The sequence below is a fragment of the Gigantopelta aegis genome, chromosome 14, assembly GCF_016097555.1.
Source record: "Gigantopelta aegis isolate Gae_Host chromosome 14, Gae_host_genome, whole genome shotgun sequence".
In the NCBI taxonomy this organism is placed as follows: Eukaryota; Metazoa; Mollusca; class Gastropoda; order Neomphalida; family Peltospiridae; genus Gigantopelta; species Gigantopelta aegis.
The window spans coordinates 48,717,663-48,726,140 of NC_054712.1; the positions used below are offsets into that span (position 1 = coordinate 48,717,663).

Below are 8,478 nucleotides of genomic sequence, written 5' to 3' on the forward strand. Positions count from 1 at the left end.
TAATTAACAGCATTATTTATTTACTTAGGAATGGGAACTCTTCACCCACCCACCCACCCCTCAAAAAAACAAAAAAACAAAAGAAACAAAAACCTTTATTAGCATAAAGTGTACATGTATTACAGTTTAAGGCTTAACCCTCCCCCCCCCCCCCCCTCCCAACACACCAAATTAGTAATTTTTCAATTTGGGTACTTTGTTAAATTTATTTATTTCATAATACTGTGTTTCTAAATTTTTTACATTTTGTTTTTTGCAATTTATGTCATATTTTATAAATTAAATTAATAATTTACACATTTAAAATTTAGCAATTTGTAAATAGTGACACGCAACCTTTAAAACTAATAAAAGAATGGTTACCGTTTTGCATATTATGCTTGCACTGTACTACTATTAGTATTTGAGTAAATCTTTGGGTTCCAGTGTAAAAAAAAAAAAAAAGGGCGGCAAAACGATGAACTTTAGTTTTTCCAATGTTTACACTTTATAACTTTAATAAAGTGATATCGGTAGGTATATTGATGTCATGGATTGGTTAAAGATTACTGTTAGTGAAATAATGCATGTGATACAGGGTTGAAAATTACCGGTTGCCCGGTCGCGACCTTTATTGGGTAAGGGCGACTAAGAATTTTACAAAGGTAGTCCGTTGGGCGATCATCGATTTTAGGGTCTGGCAAGCATGGTTCCAGTTAAAAAATGAAACGCACTAAAACTGAACCGAATTGTGACAAAACACACTGCGTCTGTGCTGGTGCGAAATACATGTCTGACAGCCGAAGACATAATTATAGACCATGCTCTATATTTTGACAGCGCCCGACTCAGCTTCTGTGGTTTTGGGCCAGGTCGTTCTAAAAATAAAGCTCAAAAGGTATTGAAGACACTGCATGTATTTTTAAAATTTGGAGGTCGTCGGCTTATTGGAATGGACTGGATACGTCATAATTATCCAGTATGGCTGCTATTTGATAATTGTTATTTAATGTTATGGTAAAAAAAAGAGAATCATTTTTAATTAGCTTATATTATTATGTGACAAAATCAAAATCTGTCTTGTATGTAGTTCGAACTCACACTAGCGTGAACGCATGCACACCTATAAAAAAAAAAGAAGAAGAATTTTCCATTAATACAGGGCTTATTCCAAAGGCCAGTTAATTGATTGTCGTTGTCGGTATCGTGCACCACACACACACTATTACATTTTACTAAGGCAGAAAATATTAATTTTAGGCCATTGTCCGTTTGCGTCAAAAGGGAACCGATGAATTGGCATGTAATTTCACAATGAGTAACGATAAAAGTCATATAAAAAGATATTAATTTATTCAATGTTAAACCCATACCGTCTCAAATTAAGTTAAAATATATATTTATAAATTACCATCAAACTGCATAGATTAAATTTTCTTTTCTGATTAGGTTTAAATCAATTGATGGAACATCCAAGGTAATCTGGACGACAAAACCGTAATACATGATCAGGGCCATATTTCTGCACAATGCAGTCGAATGGGTAGCCTATTTGGCAAAATAGTGAACGATTCCATGGACCTCTGTCTAGTGTCTCGTCTTTAGGAGGACAGTCACTCCTAAGGAAATCCTTTACTTGAGATTTTACCCCTCTTGCATCGCTACAAAGAAGACTGCCATTCCCAGACTAGTTTAATTACTGAAGCACACGCAGTTCTACATTTAGTCTCTTTGCATTGCATTATTTTTTTTACTTCAGAGACAATTCAAGTCATGCTGTATACCTTGGCTGTTCTAACATTTTGTCTTCACCTCTGTGTTAAAAATGAGATTTAATATGTATAATTTAATGGTACTATGTAAAGTAACATTTTTATTTTTACTGGATTTCTTTCTTTTTTATTTGCATTGGTATGGGTTTAAAACTCAACATGTTTTTATATGAATTCTAACTTTATTCATTATGAAGTTAAACGCCAATTCATCAGTATTCCTTTGTACGGTGAGCATATGGTTATTATTAAAATAACACATTCTAGTTTTGATTTTGGCTCTTCAGTTAAATTTCAATGTGATAATTGGAGGGCTAGTTGAAATCGAGAAGGGCCAGTAAGATTTGTCTTCAACTGGCCCTGCTGGCGACCATGGTTTTCATGTTAGTTTTCAACCCTGGTGATAGCATCGAAAGAAGTGACTTGTAGATGGTTTTTTGGTTTTGAATGATTGTAGGACGTAGCGTTGATGATTTTTTTGTTTTAACCACTTGCCATCGGGATTGCACAAAGTAACGTTTATTGGCCCGAATCCAAAAAACAGTGGCACCGTATTCTAGAACCCCTGACATACAGATACCTTTTATGTATTGGTTAGCACTGGTTAACGATCTTAATAGATCTGTTTGTAAACAGCACACTTCAAACATGGTGCTTGCATGTAGAACACTTTATTCCGGAAATACCTGAACAACCAAACTAAAGGTCTCACAATAAACATCTTCACTAGCAGGTCTCGTGCAACAATTAAAAGTCAATACATAACAATAACCATTGCATTTTAGACAATAATGCATACTAAGAGGAAGGAGTGATTTACAAAACATAAACCAATTGAATTACCAACCAAGACCATTCAAAAAGTGTAGTGTATATGTACCTTATTTACAGCTTAACTTATTGAACATTTGCCTATCACCAAAATGAAATTTCAGGAAGATTTTTCAGTCACATAATCTCTCTAAACCAGATACTATCTAAAACCGGACTTGTTACGTGGACCCATGGGCATCCAGTTTAGAGTTGTTTTATCATATTGGTCGTTGATGTTAAAAGTGTATACATATATATAGCTAGACAATGACCATATACTCAGTTAGGATCTGGAATTTTGGGCTTTTCACTAGTCCGAAACTGGACCTCGAAAATTAAATAACAGTTTTGGATGAAAGCCTCAGAAGTATGCAATGTAATTAATCTGATGCCATGTCGAATACTCTACACCTTAGCGCCTATCATGACATCGTTTAGTCCGGAGGGACATAGAAAGTGTTCTTCTTTCTACATCCTGATCTTGTTCCATACCCTATATATAGCCTGTATTCAACCATGTTTCAATCAAAATAGTGTAACAAATGCACACACAAACCACAAATATATAACCTACCATACTTACAAAATCCCGATTTAAGTACTTACATCATTATTAACAAAACAAATCTTCAATTACAACCTTAAAAATATCCCCGCCATTTTAAATTTGCTAAGAAGAGGGAAGCAACTTGCTGTGCAATTTAAGAAAAGTATTGACTTAATGTGCCCCATGTAATAGCCATTGTTAGATTACATCACATCTTTCCAACCTTCTTGAAGAGTATATTTCATAAAAAAAAGCAAAATGGCAGCCAACAAACAATGGCATGCTTTTTGTTCTTGGAGATCTCACCGAAGTTGATATCGTTAGGCGACATCGTTACAATATAGTATGTGGAATCTGTATCAGAGTAATAGTTTTTTCACCATTTGCGTCCCTTTAACATGTGAATACAATCTAACTGTAAATTGTAATTAAAGGTAAGGGAGTAATTTATTGTAGTTGTTAACAATGTGGTTAAGACTCTGATCTTCCATGAATGCGGAATATCATTCCATCTCTATGTACTAACCATCATACAATAAATCCATTCTTCAAATCCCCATCATGAAAATTTATTAACTTGTACACAAGCAGAGCCTTTTGTTTTAAAGAGCTGTAGTACTTACAAGTATGGTATGTAGATCTCATTTGTGAAATAATTAAATTTAAAAATCCAGAATCCTTAGAATTAAGTACACATTTCTAGTATTATTTTACCTAAAGCAAAATACTATGGCAAAATATCAACCTGACTATATATAAAGATATATGAGGTTTCTAGGAATTACACTTTATCAATGACAATGTCATTTAAGTTCCTGGAAATGAGGTGGATTCAAAAGTAGATATTACAGGGTTTTAAAACGTGGTTTTTTTTCAAAATGTTATTAACGAAACCAAATTTCCAGTACATGTGGTTCACATCTAATTTTAATGTTTAACGGCAAAGCTAAACAATAATACTTTTTAACATAAGAATTGTAATGTTGAGGCTCACAATAGACTGTAGTCAAAGTGAAAGTACAAATCAAATGCGTACCCAAAAGTAAAAATAAAACCAGGTCATGTAAGTAAAACTCTGACGAAACATTCGGTGAAATCGAAATGGATAGATTTCGTTTCACATTTCGTCCAAGATTTCCTTATAAAGCAGCAATAATTCCTAATCAGCGTACAAATACAACGCACGTTTCTGGGAAATTTAGAATCTTTACAAATGAACCTCGATTAACTGAAATAAAACTAGCGAACTTTTCTATCCGCTGTGAAGCCAGCGAACAATAAGAGGTTATCGGATGTAATGTCTTTCCAGAATATAGTTCCCACTTTGAATAACTTTATTTTCTTTCTATATCAATAGTTTTATAGTTCTTTGCAATAAACAATTATTTCTTCCACAATACAGTGACGAGTAATATATTACACTTCTGAAATATGGTTATTAGTTTGGGTATTAATACGATATCCGGCTTCTCACCCCCTTACCTCTGCCATTTTGTTCGCTAGCTTTCTCGTTTTGTTCGCTGGGTTGAAATTGATAGATATAAATATAAAACAATTACTGCAATATCAATTTGTCATCACTTTAAGTATTTTAAATAATTTTGCTTTAGAATTTGTTTATTGCATTGTTTAATACTTAGTATAATATTGTTGTTTTTGTTAAATTAAATTGTATCTAATCATACTATTCTTTTTTCACAGCTACTAATATGTTCAGTCCCGCGGTTGCGAGGAAATTTGTGTTTTTTTCAGATGCCAGCCGATCTTTCTCGCGACTGATCCCCTCAGTTCGACGGATACAGAGGCCTACCCGGTTTACTGCTAGGAATCGACTTCAGCAGGCTCAGCCTTTCAGGTTACTTAGAAGCTATCTCTATCATATATGAAACTGAAATTGTATTTTTCATCAGGTATTGCATCAATGCATGGTATGACATAAATCCCTGTGTAACTAAATGATGTCACATCAATCACTATGTGTGGCCGATATCCTATTATAAGGTAGAGGTAGAAACTATATATCCAATATCATCACGAAAACCGGTTTATGGGCAGTAAGGGTGGGTATTGGGGTTGTATGGGTCCCGATTGTAATTAGTTGTCACCTATTTTCAGGCTCCATTTACAGACAGAACTAAATGAGGTGACATCAATCACTATGAATGGCTGATACCCTATTATAAGGTAGAGTTACGAACTATATAGCCAATATCATCACGAAAACAGGTTTAAGGGCAGTAAGGGTGGGTATTGGGGTTGTATGGGTCCCAATTATAATTAGTTGTCGCCTATTTTCAGGCTCTATTTACAGACAGAACTAAATTATGTGACAACAATCACTGTGCATGGCTGATACCCTATTATAGGGTAGAGTTAGGAACTATATAGCTAATATCATCACGAAAACCGGTTTAAGGGCAGTAAGGGTGGGTATTGGGCTTGTATGGGTCCCGATTGTAATTAGTCGTTGCCTATTTTCAGGCTCCATTTACAGACAGAACTAAATGATGTGACATCAGTCACTATGTGTGGCTGATACCCTATTATAGGGTAGAGTTAGGAACTATATAGCCAATATCATCACGAAAACCGGTTTAAGGGCAGTAAGGGTGGGTATTGGGGTTGTATGGGTCCCGATTATAATTAGTCGTTGCCTATTTTCAGGCTCCATTTACAGACAGAACTAAATGATGTGACATCAGTCACTATGTGTGGCTGATACCCTACTATAAGGTAGAGTTAGGAACTATATAGCCAATATCATCACGAAAACCGGTTTAAGGGCAGTAAGGGTGGGTATTGGGGTTGTATAGGTCCCAATTATAATTAGTTGTCGCCTATTTTCAGGCTCTATTTACAGACAGAACTAAATTATGTGACATCAATCACTGTGCATGGCTGATACCCTATTATAGGGTAGAGTTAGGAACTATATAGCCAATATCATCACGAAAACCGGTTTAAGGGCAGTAAGGGTGGGTATTGGGGTTGTATGGGTCCCGATTGTAATTAGTCGTCGCCTATTTTCAGGCTCCATTTACAGACAGAACTAAATCATGTGACATCAGTCACTATGTGTGGCTGATACCCTATTACAGGGTAGAGTTAGGAACTATATAGCCAATATCATCACGAAAACCGGTTTAAGGGCAGTAAGGGTGGGTATTGGTGTTGTATGGGTCCCCATTACAATTAATCGTTGCCTATTTTCAGGCTCCATTTACAGACAGAACTAAATGATGTGACATGAGTCACTATGTGTGGCCAATACCCTATTATAAGGTAGAGTTAGAAACTATATAGCCAATATCATCACGAAAACAGGTTTACCGGCAGTAAGGGTGGGTATTGTGGTTGTATGGGTCCCGATTATAATTAGTCGTCGCCTATTTTCAGGCTTTATTTACAGACAGAACTAAATGATGTGACATCAGTCACTATGTGTGGCTGATACCCTATTGTAGGGTAGAGTTAGGAACTATATAGCCAATATCATCACGAAAACAGGTTTAAGGGCAGTAAGGGTGGGTATTGGGTTGTATGGGTCCCGATTGTAATTAGTCGTCGCCTATTTTCAGGCTCCATTTACAGACAGAACTAAATGATGTGACATCAGTCACTATGTGTGGCCAATACCCTATTATATGGTAGATTTAGGAACTATATAGCCAATATCATCACGAAAACCGGTTTAAGGGCAGTAAGGGTGGGTATGGGTCCCCATTACAATTAATCGTTGCCTATTTTCAGATTCCATTTACAGACAGAACTAAATGATGTGACATGAGTCACTATGTGTGGCCAATACCCTATTATAAGGTAGAGTTAGGAACTATATAGCCAATATCATCACGAAAACCGGTTTAAGGGCAGTAAGGGTGGGTATTGGGGTTGTATGGGCCCTGATTATAATTAGTCGTTGCCTATTTTCAGGCTCCATTTACAGACAGAACTAAATGATGTGACATGAGTCACTATGTGTGGCTGATACCCTATTATAGGGTAGAGTTAGGAACTATATAGCCAATATCATCACGAAAACTGGTTTAAGGGCAGTAAGGGTGGGTATTGGGTTGTATGGGTCCCGATTGTAATTAGTCGTCGCCAATTTTCAGGCTCCATTTACAGACAGAACTAAATGATGTGACATCAGTCACTATGTGTGGCCAATACCCTATTATAAGGTAGATTTAGGAACTATATAGCCAATATCATCACGAAAACCGGTTTAAGGGCAGTAAGGGTGGGTATTGGGGTTGTATGGGTCCCGATTGTAATTAGTCGTTGCCTATTTTCAGGCTCCATTTACAGACAGAACTAAATGATGTGACATCAGTCACTATGTGTGGCTGATACCCTACTATAAGGTAGACTTAGGAACTATATAGCCAATATCATCACGAAAATCGGTTTAAGGGCAGTAAGGGTGGGTATTGGGGTTGTATGGGTCCCCATTACAATTAGTCGTCACCTATTTTCAGGCTCCATTTACAGACAGAACTAAATGAGGTGACATCAGTCACTATGTCTGGCTGATACCCTATTATAATGAGTTAGGAACTATATAGGCAATATCATCACGAAAACAGGTTTAAGGGCAGTAAGGGTGGGTATTGGGGTTGTATGGGTCCCGATTATAATTAGTCGTTGCCTATTTTCAGGCTCCATTTACAGACAGAACTAAATGATGTGACATCAGTCACTATGTCTGGCTGATACCCTATTATAAGGTAGAGTTAGGAACTATATAGCCAATATCATCACGAAAATCGCTTTAAGGGCAGTAAGGGTGGGTATTGGGGTTGTATGGGTCCCGATTATAATTAGTCGTTGCCTATTTTCAGGCTCCATTTACAGACAGAACTAAATAAAAATTTGTCACTGACGACCTTCAGGTTCCATTTACAGACAGAATAAAATGATTTGCCCTGTGTATAAACTTAATTTTTATATAGGTATCTGGAGAGTGATTGGCCTGAACTAGTCCAGTTTGCTGGACCTGTCTGTTCTTCAGATGTGGATGTACCCAAAAAAGTATGTGGGGTTTCATTTTTAATATAATTATATAATTTTTAGGTGATTTATCCACTTTTTTTAAATATACTATCACATACATTAATAACCTTGAATATTGTTTATATAATCAATGATATGTTTTAAAAGTAACATACTACATGTGTTCAACATTTTTTGATTGGTATTTGTTTAGGATGTTGACATGCCCTATCCTGAAGTCGATTGTGGTGTCACCTTTGGATGGGATGACTCACTTCAGGTAAAAATATTAATTTATGTATATAATATAATGGTACTGTATAACTTGAAAGTTTTTTTAATTATATTGTTTTATACATTAACAACATTGAA

General features: G+C 35.9%; 1 protein-coding gene across 2 annotated transcripts in view; it reads right to left on the reverse strand.

The window, feature by feature from the left end:
* Nucleotides 1-4,279, reverse strand: part of LOC121388957 (protein NO VEIN-like) — a 61,711-nt gene extending 57,432 nt beyond the window's left edge. For both annotated transcript variants that reach the window (XM_041520508.1, XM_041520506.1), the window contains exon 1: nucleotides 4,148-4,279. The gene's annotated coding sequence lies outside the window, so the exon portion shown is untranslated. The remainder of the gene's footprint in view (nucleotides 1-4,147) is intronic.
* Nucleotides 4,280-8,478: the final 4,199 nt, after the last annotated feature.